We start from the raw sequence: 10043 nt of genomic DNA, 5'->3' as shown, positions 1-10043 counted from the left end.
AATGGCTTTCTCCGTTCTCAAATCGGTGAAAGAAATGAATTGGAAAAGATGATACAAACTTTATTTAATTTAATTATAAAATTACCATATTAACCTTAGTTAATAATTAAATAAAACATCAAATTCAAGTCCATTATTGTCCACTAACACCTTGAATGGTCTAATTACTATTTAAGTCTCTTTTCCTTTATTCAATTAACCATTTAATCACTTATATCAAATAGTGATAAAATTTTACATCTTTTATGTTTTAGTTCTTTTTAATTAATGAACTATCGAAACGTTAAAATTTTTCAATGAAACTTTATCACCACCTTAATGGCACTCTGTAAATATTTATAAAAATATTTACAACTTGGTTTATAAAAACGAGGTCTCGATTATCAAATCAAAATTTATCAAATCAAAACCTTTTTAAAAACCATATTTGACTCATAAATATTAAATAATAATATTTACAAACTTGTCAGATTTGGTGGCCCCGAAACCATTGTTTCTAACACTAGTGTAAAATGGGTTGTTACATTGAGAACTTGATTGCATGTACTTTTAGTATGTGAATGTACTTAAGTATTTGGAAATGACAAGTTTAAGGTCAATTTGGGGCACACACAGCCTGGGGCATGAGTTGCCACATGGTCGTGTGCCCACACACGGGCAAACTACACAGGCGTGTGCCCTGAGCGTGTTAGGTGTAGGGTTCACATGGGCTAGCACACAACCTGTGATATTGTCGTGTGACCCAAGTCTGTAAGTTACATGGGTAGACACACGGGCATGTGGAGTAGCCACAAGGGTGTGTGGGATAGCCACGCGGCCATGTTTAGAGCCACACGATCTGGGCTCTATCACACAGCGTGGACACACGATTGTGTGACTCCTGAACTGGAAATTTTTAATTTTTCCTTGAATGTTTTGATTTGTTCTGAATTGGTCCCTGATAGTTTCTAAACTATTTTAGGGCTTCATAGGCTTGAATTAATGTCCGTAAATGTATGCTTTTAATCTATTATGAATATTATATGTCTTCTTGATTTAATTTGATAATAATATGCTTTGTGTTATGAAATGTTCCGATTTGCACGGTAATACTATGTAACCCTATTTCGATGACGGTAACGGGTTATGGGTGCTACAACTGGTATGTTTTTGAAATGGTTGCTGGTATGTTTGATCTAAGTTTATTGAATGAACTTATAATGTTGAATGGGATCGTATTTATTTGTGGTTGTGGCACCTTTTGTTGGTACATTGGTTAGTATTATAGGTTGATGGAATTGGTGTGTTTTAGTGTGTTTTGTCATTTGAATGTTTGTGGAATTGGTGTGTCTTGGTGTGCAAGAATTTGGATTGAACTGACTTGGTTTAGAGGCAACTTCTATTGCACATGGCCTAAGACACGGGCTTTTACACGATCGTGTGCCACACACGGTCGCCTCACACGGCCTTGTGTCATTATTGTTTTAGGTGCAGGTTTCACATAGTCTAACACGACCTACGACATGGCTGTGTATCTCAAATTAGTATGTAACACGATCAAACACATGACCTACAACATGAGCATGCAACCCAACATCGAATGCACACATGGTTTGGTACACGACCGTGTGACCTTATTTCGAACACCCACACCGGTAGAGACACGGGCTGAGACACGATCGTGTGTCAAAATTTCAAATGTCCACATAGTTTAGGCTATGTCACATGACCGTGTGACCTCTATTTCCAAAATTTTCTATTTTATTTCAAATTGATCTCAGAATGTTCGTAAAATATATTTAAGGCCTCATAAGCTCGATTTAAGGCCGTATGTGTATTATCACTTAAATTAAATTGAGTTATTGAATTATAGTTCTTGAATTGCATAATTATTTCTGTTTTGATGCTGAATGTTCTATTTTGTATAGTAATGCTCTGTAAACCTAGCCCGACGATGAAGATAGATTAGAGGTGTTACATTTAGTGATATCAGAGCTATGGTTTAGTCAGTTCTCTAACTGAAAGTAGCATGTATGGAGTCTAGAAATACATGCCATTTCATACCCTATGATAGTGTGATGTCTCTTGACTTAAGTGATTTTTTCTTTTCACATAGATAAAAGATTTCTTCCAACTGAGCTAATTCTGATGAAATAGAGAGTAATGCTCAAGGCACTGATCAAGGGGCACTTGTAATGTGTTGAAATTTAAGAAGCCTAAAGAAGAGGTTCACAATACTTTTATTAGTAATGACTAATATGTTTATTGCGTATATGAAAATCAATTTTGTGGTTCTACGACCTCCACCCCCTCGTCCTTAAAGTCCTACGACAGAATATTCACAGGATTTCCATTGATAAAATTCTAAAATGTGGGGCCAAAGGGTTTAGAGGTAAAGTGAGTAGTGATTCAGCCAGAGCCGAGCACTTGTTAGCAAACACAGAGGATTTTAGATGAAATGTTATGTCTTACTGAAGATTTTCTATGATGTGTTGTGTCACTATTAAAAGGAGGAGGTCTTTCATTAGTAGTTGACTTTAATTACTATGGTATCAAAAGAACAGATTAAAAGGGATTTCTTTCGAATTGAATTTTGAAAGAAATATGTCAGCAAACAATATTTAGACAAGAAGGAAAAAGAATTTCTTGAGTCGAAGTTGCGAAATAGATCAGTTACAGAATATGAACGAGAGTTTGTTCAGCTCAATAAATATGCTAATATGATGATGCTGATGGGAAAGGAATTGTGTAATCGTTTTGAAGATAGATTGAATAATGAGTTTAAAATGCTTGTTTGTGCAATGGAATTTTGTGAGTTAGTAATTTTATTTGTTCGGGATCAGAAAAATGGAAAAAATTTGTTCTTATGAGAAATGGAGTGAGACAAGAGTTCAAGACTTCAATAAACGAAATGTATCTAGAATATTTTCTAATTCCCACCAAAGAAGAATAAAGGAATCGAGTAGTCATTTTCAGTGCCATCAGGGTTTTCTGACAGAGATAAAATGAAATAGAGTAATGTGAGACCGCTAGTAACTTTAGTAGCCAGTGCAGGTAGCGTCAGAAATGTAAAATAAACTTGAATGTAGTATTTGTGGATGGAATCATTCTGGGATATTTAGATAGAAAGATAGATCTTGCTTTATTTGTGGAGCACCAGAATAACTCAGGGTAATTTGCTGCACATAAAACAAACACACACAAAAACAACCAAATACAATACGAAAAATAAAACTAACAAGAATAAATCCAAAAGTTGTTCATAGTTTACATGCCACAGAAAAAAATAAAAAATAAAATAAAATGCAAAGGCATGTAACTAAGAATTGGACGTGTCGTCCTCTAAATCATCAGATATCATCTCTAGTTCCATAAAGTGCTTCCCTTTTCCTCTTGCGGTCGAAATTTCATAATGCCAGCTTAATCTTTCTTCAAATCCTTCTAAAATGATCCCTCATCTCGTCTGTTGTGCAGATATAAACATTGTGCTTGTTGCGTTCTTATTTCTACTAGATTTGTCATTCCTTTCCTTCTTCCTATCCTCCTAGTCTTCCATTCCCCACCTTTTTTGACCCTAAGATCTTTTTTTTTTGTTGGCCAAGCTGGATTTCCTCCCCCATGGTTGCTCACACATCTCTCCACATACGGCTTCATAGCTTTGATCGTTTGGGAGTTGTAACATCTTGACTCCACTAGATCATCAAGTTGTTTCTTAATGATTTCTAACATGCTTTCTATTTTCTATTTTTTGGGTACGATTGCGTCCGTTCTTCCTCATTTTCATGTTTTTGCCCTCAGTTTTCCTGTGCTCTTATTGGAGTGCCTTGAATTTCTTGTAAATTGAATCACTTATCACATGTGTGGTTGATCGATGAAAAGGTTGAAGAGGCTCCATAAGCACTTCTACAGCTTTACATAGGTCTGTGACTAGATGTGGTAAGAAATTTTTGCCTTCATCCCTAACCATACAGCATAGCATAAATTTTTATATCTAGGTCCCTAAATAATTTTTTCCTTTGCAAAATAACCGCCAATAAAATAGCTTAGAAGGGGTCAACAATTTCGGAAGTAGGCGCACGGCTGATTCTTGTACGGAAGAAATGCAACCATATTTTGGTTAATGGGGTGAGTAGGACCAAATTAAATAAGGGGGTGAGTTTGTACACATCTCTTGTTCCCATTCTCTTCAACCTTCCATCAAATAACACAGTATATAGAGTCGAAATCAATGCCATTGAAATTTCTTAGCTCGAGCAGTTTAGTCTCATTATTTACATAAAGATGAACTTTATAATACTTAGAGATTATGGAAGTAGAGACTTCAACCTATTTTCCCCTAACATAAACTTTATCATCATTAGAAAACTTCAGGTTAGCATAAAATTCTAGAACCACATATCACACTATAGGTCTCTGAGGCCACAGAAAAAATTCTTGCCAACCGTGAAATTTCACAAGGCCCAAAAACTCATTTTTGAAAGAGACCTTAGGGTCAAAGCCACATTCATGGAAAAACGATCTACTGTGAAGTTCATGAAAAAAATCTTTTGCGTTATTTGACACAAATTTCCAAGTACTAAGTTTGATGGACTCATTCGAAGTATTGAGAGGTTCTATTGAGGTCAGCCTTCTTGAATGCATAATAAGAAGCTAAGGATACCAATGTAGCACAAGGAAGGTTTGATAAAAGCTTTACACTGCAATAAACAAGTACATAACACCCTTTGTAGTGGTAGACAATGTGGCTAAATCGTGCTAAAGAATACCACACTTTTGTCCCGACTACACTGGAGTGGAAATGTGCAACAAAGAGTTAGAGCATAAAGAAAATCGTAAAAGAGGGTTCAAACCATAGAATGTCCTTGAAATATGCTTGTGAGAGTTCTTAGATAGAAAAGATTTGAGAGATGAGCGTGGCATATGGCTAGGGCACTAAGCTAGAGGATTTATGACTTTTAGGGTATGAGGGGGTTTAAAAACCTTTAAAAAATGGGGGTCACAAAAGTAAGACCCATTTTCAAAGTGACCTGATTTGGGTGTTGCGATATTGAAATTTTTTGAAAACCCTCTTCTCTAAACTGCCAGTGATGTCGCGATATTCTATGCTGGATATCACAATTGCACTATTTCAAATCCCATATATTTACTATTCTCAAAGTTAACGGTGGCCTAGTGTAAGCTTCGCCGTATCTATAAATCTTATTTTAGCTACTTATCTCGACTTAATAGGTATACTAAAAATTACTTAATCTTACACCATCTCCTTGGAAACAACGCTAACAAATTTGATCACATTAGTACGTACGCAGAAAACTAATGATTTTTTAAAACAATTTTAAAGCACAACTTTACTACAAGCGTACAAGTCAGTTGTAATATTTGTAGTGTTACAACGGAGCACCAGAGTATTCTAAGGATCGAACCCAAAAGAGATGGTATTTGATTGGTAAATAGCATACACGATACAGGATAAGTGGCTACTAATATGATTTTATAATACGACATTTCCTAACATGTAGATTTTGCATGAAAATTAAACAGGCTAAGTTAGGGAATAAATTACAAAGAGTACAAAACTAAGAAATTAACCAAATAAATGACTAACAGTGGTCGGTTGATTTTGTTGTGGTTTCTGGTCCTAGAATAATGGACAAAAATCACTTAAATTTATAACACCTACAACCCGCCTCCGATGTTGGATTAAGGTTACGGAGCATTATCGTATAAATTAGAACAATAATAACATTTAACGATAAATACATAAAACTTATTATAACCTTAGAAAAGATATAAATTTGGGCCTTAACCCGAGCCTTCGTGGCCCTAAAAATAGTTTAGAAATAATTCAGGACTAATTTGAAAGAATTTTAAAAATTTGGGAAAAAGTTGAAAATTTTGAAAATAGGGGTCACATGGCCATGTGGCCAGGCCTTATGACATAGCCCAGACCATGTGGTGCTCGAAGAAAGGGACACACTACTGTGTCCCTACCCGTGTCTTAAACTGTGTAACTCACTGAGTTAGGTCATACAACCGTGTCATAGGCCGTGTGCCAGATCGTGTATGTCTCTGACTTGTGACACACGACTGTATCATAAGCTCTGTGCTAGACCATGTAACTCACTGACTTGAAATAATAAGTGACACACGACCATGTAGCCAGGTCATGTGTATCACACGGCTGTGTGACAGCCCGTGTCCCAGGCCATGTGCTCCACAATTTGACCCTGAAAACAAGCCATTTTAAGTCCAAAACCTACTCAATCATTCACTCCATTTATGCACACATTCAATAGACCAAAACTCCTTTCAAATACACATAAACATACCAATTCAATCAACCGAATTCTCCTAACCAATATGTCATTCAAAGGCACCTCATTAATACAAAAATAGTTTTCACCAAAACAAGGCAATATTGCAACATTTCAAGCACAAAACCTAGTTCATTTAACTACTTAATGACATCAATTGTAACCATTCACATACTAAAAACGAACATATATTACAAGTACTTAAAAGTGACCAAAAGACTTAAACTTGCCTAAGCATTAGAAATTTAACATACAAAATACATACTCCAAAGACATATTCATACAAAATTGATCATTAATAAATTCAAACTACCTTTATGTAAGGTCCTATACATTTAAGTTCAACCATATCATAAGACGATTTCCATGTACACATCATTCATCACATAGTTATTTTGTTACATTCACACATTTGCATTCATCAAATTTACCTTTCCAATAGATTATGATCGAACCATCATTCATATACATAACTTGCCATCTACCTTGGATACTTGGGAATGCTCACACATAGAGTGCATTTCCATAGAGTCGTAACCTTTCCTTTTTAATAGTGCTCTCACACGAGCTATGAAATGGGCCTCTTCACACGAGTTCTGGGTTGGAATGTGTAAACGGAAAAATATATAGGAACTTTTTTATATAATTCATCACCTTTTTACTTAAAATTGTTGTTAAAACCAAGTAATTGTTTAATAAATTAATGAAATATGTAAAAAATAAGAAATTAGGACATAGAAATTATTAAAATGTGATTTTATGTTTTATTTTATAGTTTTCATGCATAAAATGGCTTATTTTATATTAATTTAAGCATATTATATTTTTTAAGCTATGAAGTGGGCCATGCATGATTAACTTAAATAATAAAATATAATTTTATATTTTAATAATTCATTAATAAAAATTGGGTTTAATTAATTAAGTAAATTGATTAATTAAAGTTGTTAAATTAATTTATTGGTCTTCTAAACTATTTGCTATCTTTGACAGGTCTAAGGATTTTCTTCTAAATTGCAAAACTGTCCAAGTGGGGACTAAGTCAACCTAATTTTCAGCTACACATGGTTGATTATAAAACAAATTTTGGTTTAATTATACAAGGTCCTCGAAGAATTGAGGAAATTAGAGATTTACCTGAAGGTTTTCACTTGACCGAGTCTCAGTCCTGAATTATTGTGGCATCCAAAATGACCAAAAATAAAGGAAAATGAGCTTGATTTGCTTGATGTATGGCCGACCAACCATGGGAGATTTTCCAAAGGATGAACACCCCTATTTTTAGTAAACTATCCCTTTCTCCTCACCTATAAATAAAACCCTCTCATTCATTCATCCATCATCCCTCACTTCTCATCATTCTCTCTTCTCTCAATTCTCTCAACTCTCTTAGCTCTCACGCCTATCACCATCCTTGAATAAAGGGTTTCAGTAAATTAGCCTATTAAAAAGCCCTTGGTCGGCCATCTTGGAGAGCCATCAGCAAAGGAGTAAAGCAAAGGAGCGAATGGACGCATAATTGAAATGTGCATGCTCAATTTAGATACTAACCCGATTAAATTTTAGGTTGCATAACAACCCTAACCAGGCTCTGTTATCTGCATAGTTTTTAGATTTGTGTGATTAAATTATTTCAAACCTAACACGTCCCTGCTACCTCACACAAATGCTAAGAAGCATTTAGTAAATAAGGATTAGTAAAATGTTTATTTACAAAGTAAAGGATTCCAAAATGACCTAATTTGGTTTCCAAACTCATGAAAGATCGAGTGGCCATGGAATACTTTTCCGAATATTATTAAGCATTATGCTAATAAATTGAGTTTAATTAAGGTAATTGTCCTAGTTTTTTTATGTTATAATTGTTGCAAATTGTGTTTAATTTTGCTAAAATCTACTTTATTCATATAGTCTGAACACTTAGGAAAACTTGCATTAGGGATCATTGCATTTAATTTAATTTAGACAGCACTTCTCAACCATATTGTGTTTTTCTTTTTTTAAATTGTTAATATAATTTTACAAGTTAGGTGGCTTAGCACAACTAAAATCCCTATGGAGACGATAACTTAATACTTACTTATTATTTGATAACGACTGTGTACACTTGCACAAACCCGAGCGTTCCAAGTTTTTGGCACCGTCCTCGGGGATTGTCAACTATTGCCATAGGCATTTTTTTCTTGAAATTATTTATTTTCAATTTGATTTATTTCTAACATTACTAACTTATTCTTTTTAATTTTGTGATTTTCTTCTTAGGTGTTTATGAGCATGGATCTAATTATCGATTTACTCCCTGTAGACCTTGAAATTGAGCGAACTTTCAGGCAAAGAAGATGTGAACAAACTGCTTAAAGACAAGTTGAGATGGACCTTGGAAATCAGAATCAAGACCATGGTAATCAAGCCGATTATGTACGAAATCCCATCCTCATTGCTGATGATAGGGATCGATGCATCAGACAATATGTTGTGCCACTTTTCAGTGAGTGAAACCTAGGAATTAGAAGGCCAGATATTGAGGCAACCCAGTTTGAATTGAAACCAGTGATGTTTCAAATGCTACAAACGGTGGGCCAATTTAGCGGTATGCCAACGGAAGATCCACATCTCCACCTTCGTTTGTTTATGGAGGTGAGTGATTCATTCAAGATAGTCGTTGTGATTAAAGATGCACTGAGGTTGAATTTGTTTTCGTACTCGTTGCGAGATTGAGCACAAGCATGGCTCAATTCATTGCCACCAAGTTCCATATCTACATGGCAAGAATTAGAAGAGAAATTTTTGGTTAAGTATTTCCCACCTAACAAAAATGCTAGTTTGAGGAACAAGATCACAACTTTCCAGCAACTAGATGACGAGTCTTTGTATGAGGCTTGGGAGCAATTCAAGGAGTTACTTCATAAGTGTCCTCATCATGGGATTCCTCATTGTATCCAGTTGGAGACATTCTATAATGATCTCAATGCACAGACAAGATTGATGGTAGATGCTTCCGTGAATGGTGCAGGTTTGTCTAAGTCTTATAATGAGGCTTATGAGATCATCGAGAGGATCGTGAGTAATAACTATCAATGACCAATAAATCGAACAGCTTCAAGTAGACGAGTAGCGGAAGTTCATGAAGTTGACTCTCTCACTTCGTTATCAGCTCAGGTATAGTCTATTTCCTCTATGTTTAAACAGTTAACCGCTAATAGAACTAATAATTTTGCACTTCGGCCACGAAGTTCGTTTAAAGTAGTTTCCTGTATGTACTATGGGGAAGGTCATTTTTTTGAGAATTGTCCATCAAATCCCGAGTCAGTGTACTATGTGGGGAACCAATATCAAAATAGAAGTGGACAAGGACTCTAGCCCAACTTCTACAATCCTTCATGGTGTAATCATCCAAACATTTCTTGGAGCAACCAAGGAAATGGACCAAACAACAACTTATTACAGTAGAGACCCAACCAATCTCAAGGGTTTAATCAGCAAGCTCCAAAACCAAATCAAGCTGAGGCATCAAATAGTTTGGAGAACTTGCTGAAAGCGTACATGGCAAAGAATGACGTTTTGATCCAAATCCAAGCAGCAACATTGAAAAATTTGGAAAACCAAATGGGCCAGTTAACTATGGAGCTTCGTAATAGACCGCAAGGAACCTTATCTAGCGATACTGAGAATCCAAGAAATTTGGGTAAAGAACATATCAAGGCAGTGGAATTGCAAAGTGGAAAGACTCCGGAACCTCGATTATTTGAT

The 10043-nt window shown here is 35.3% G+C and overlaps 1 non-coding gene across 1 annotated transcript; it reads right to left on the bottom strand.

The window, feature by feature from the left end:
* Window positions 1-9113: 9113 nt before the first annotated feature.
* LOC121218067 (small nucleolar RNA R71) lies at window positions 9114-9220 on the bottom strand. Its single transcript, XR_005914332.1, has one exon. It is a non-coding gene; the product is annotated as a small nucleolar RNA R71 (small nucleolar RNA).
* Between the last annotated feature and the right edge of the window lie 823 nt (window positions 9221-10043).

This window comes from Gossypium hirsutum, chromosome D05, assembly GCF_007990345.1.
Source record: "Gossypium hirsutum isolate 1008001.06 chromosome D05, Gossypium_hirsutum_v2.1, whole genome shotgun sequence".
NCBI classification, from domain to species: domain Eukaryota; kingdom Viridiplantae; phylum Streptophyta; class Magnoliopsida; order Malvales; family Malvaceae; genus Gossypium; species Gossypium hirsutum.
Note: the sequence above shows the minus strand (reverse complement) of the source record. Positions and strands in the feature narration are given on the sequence as shown.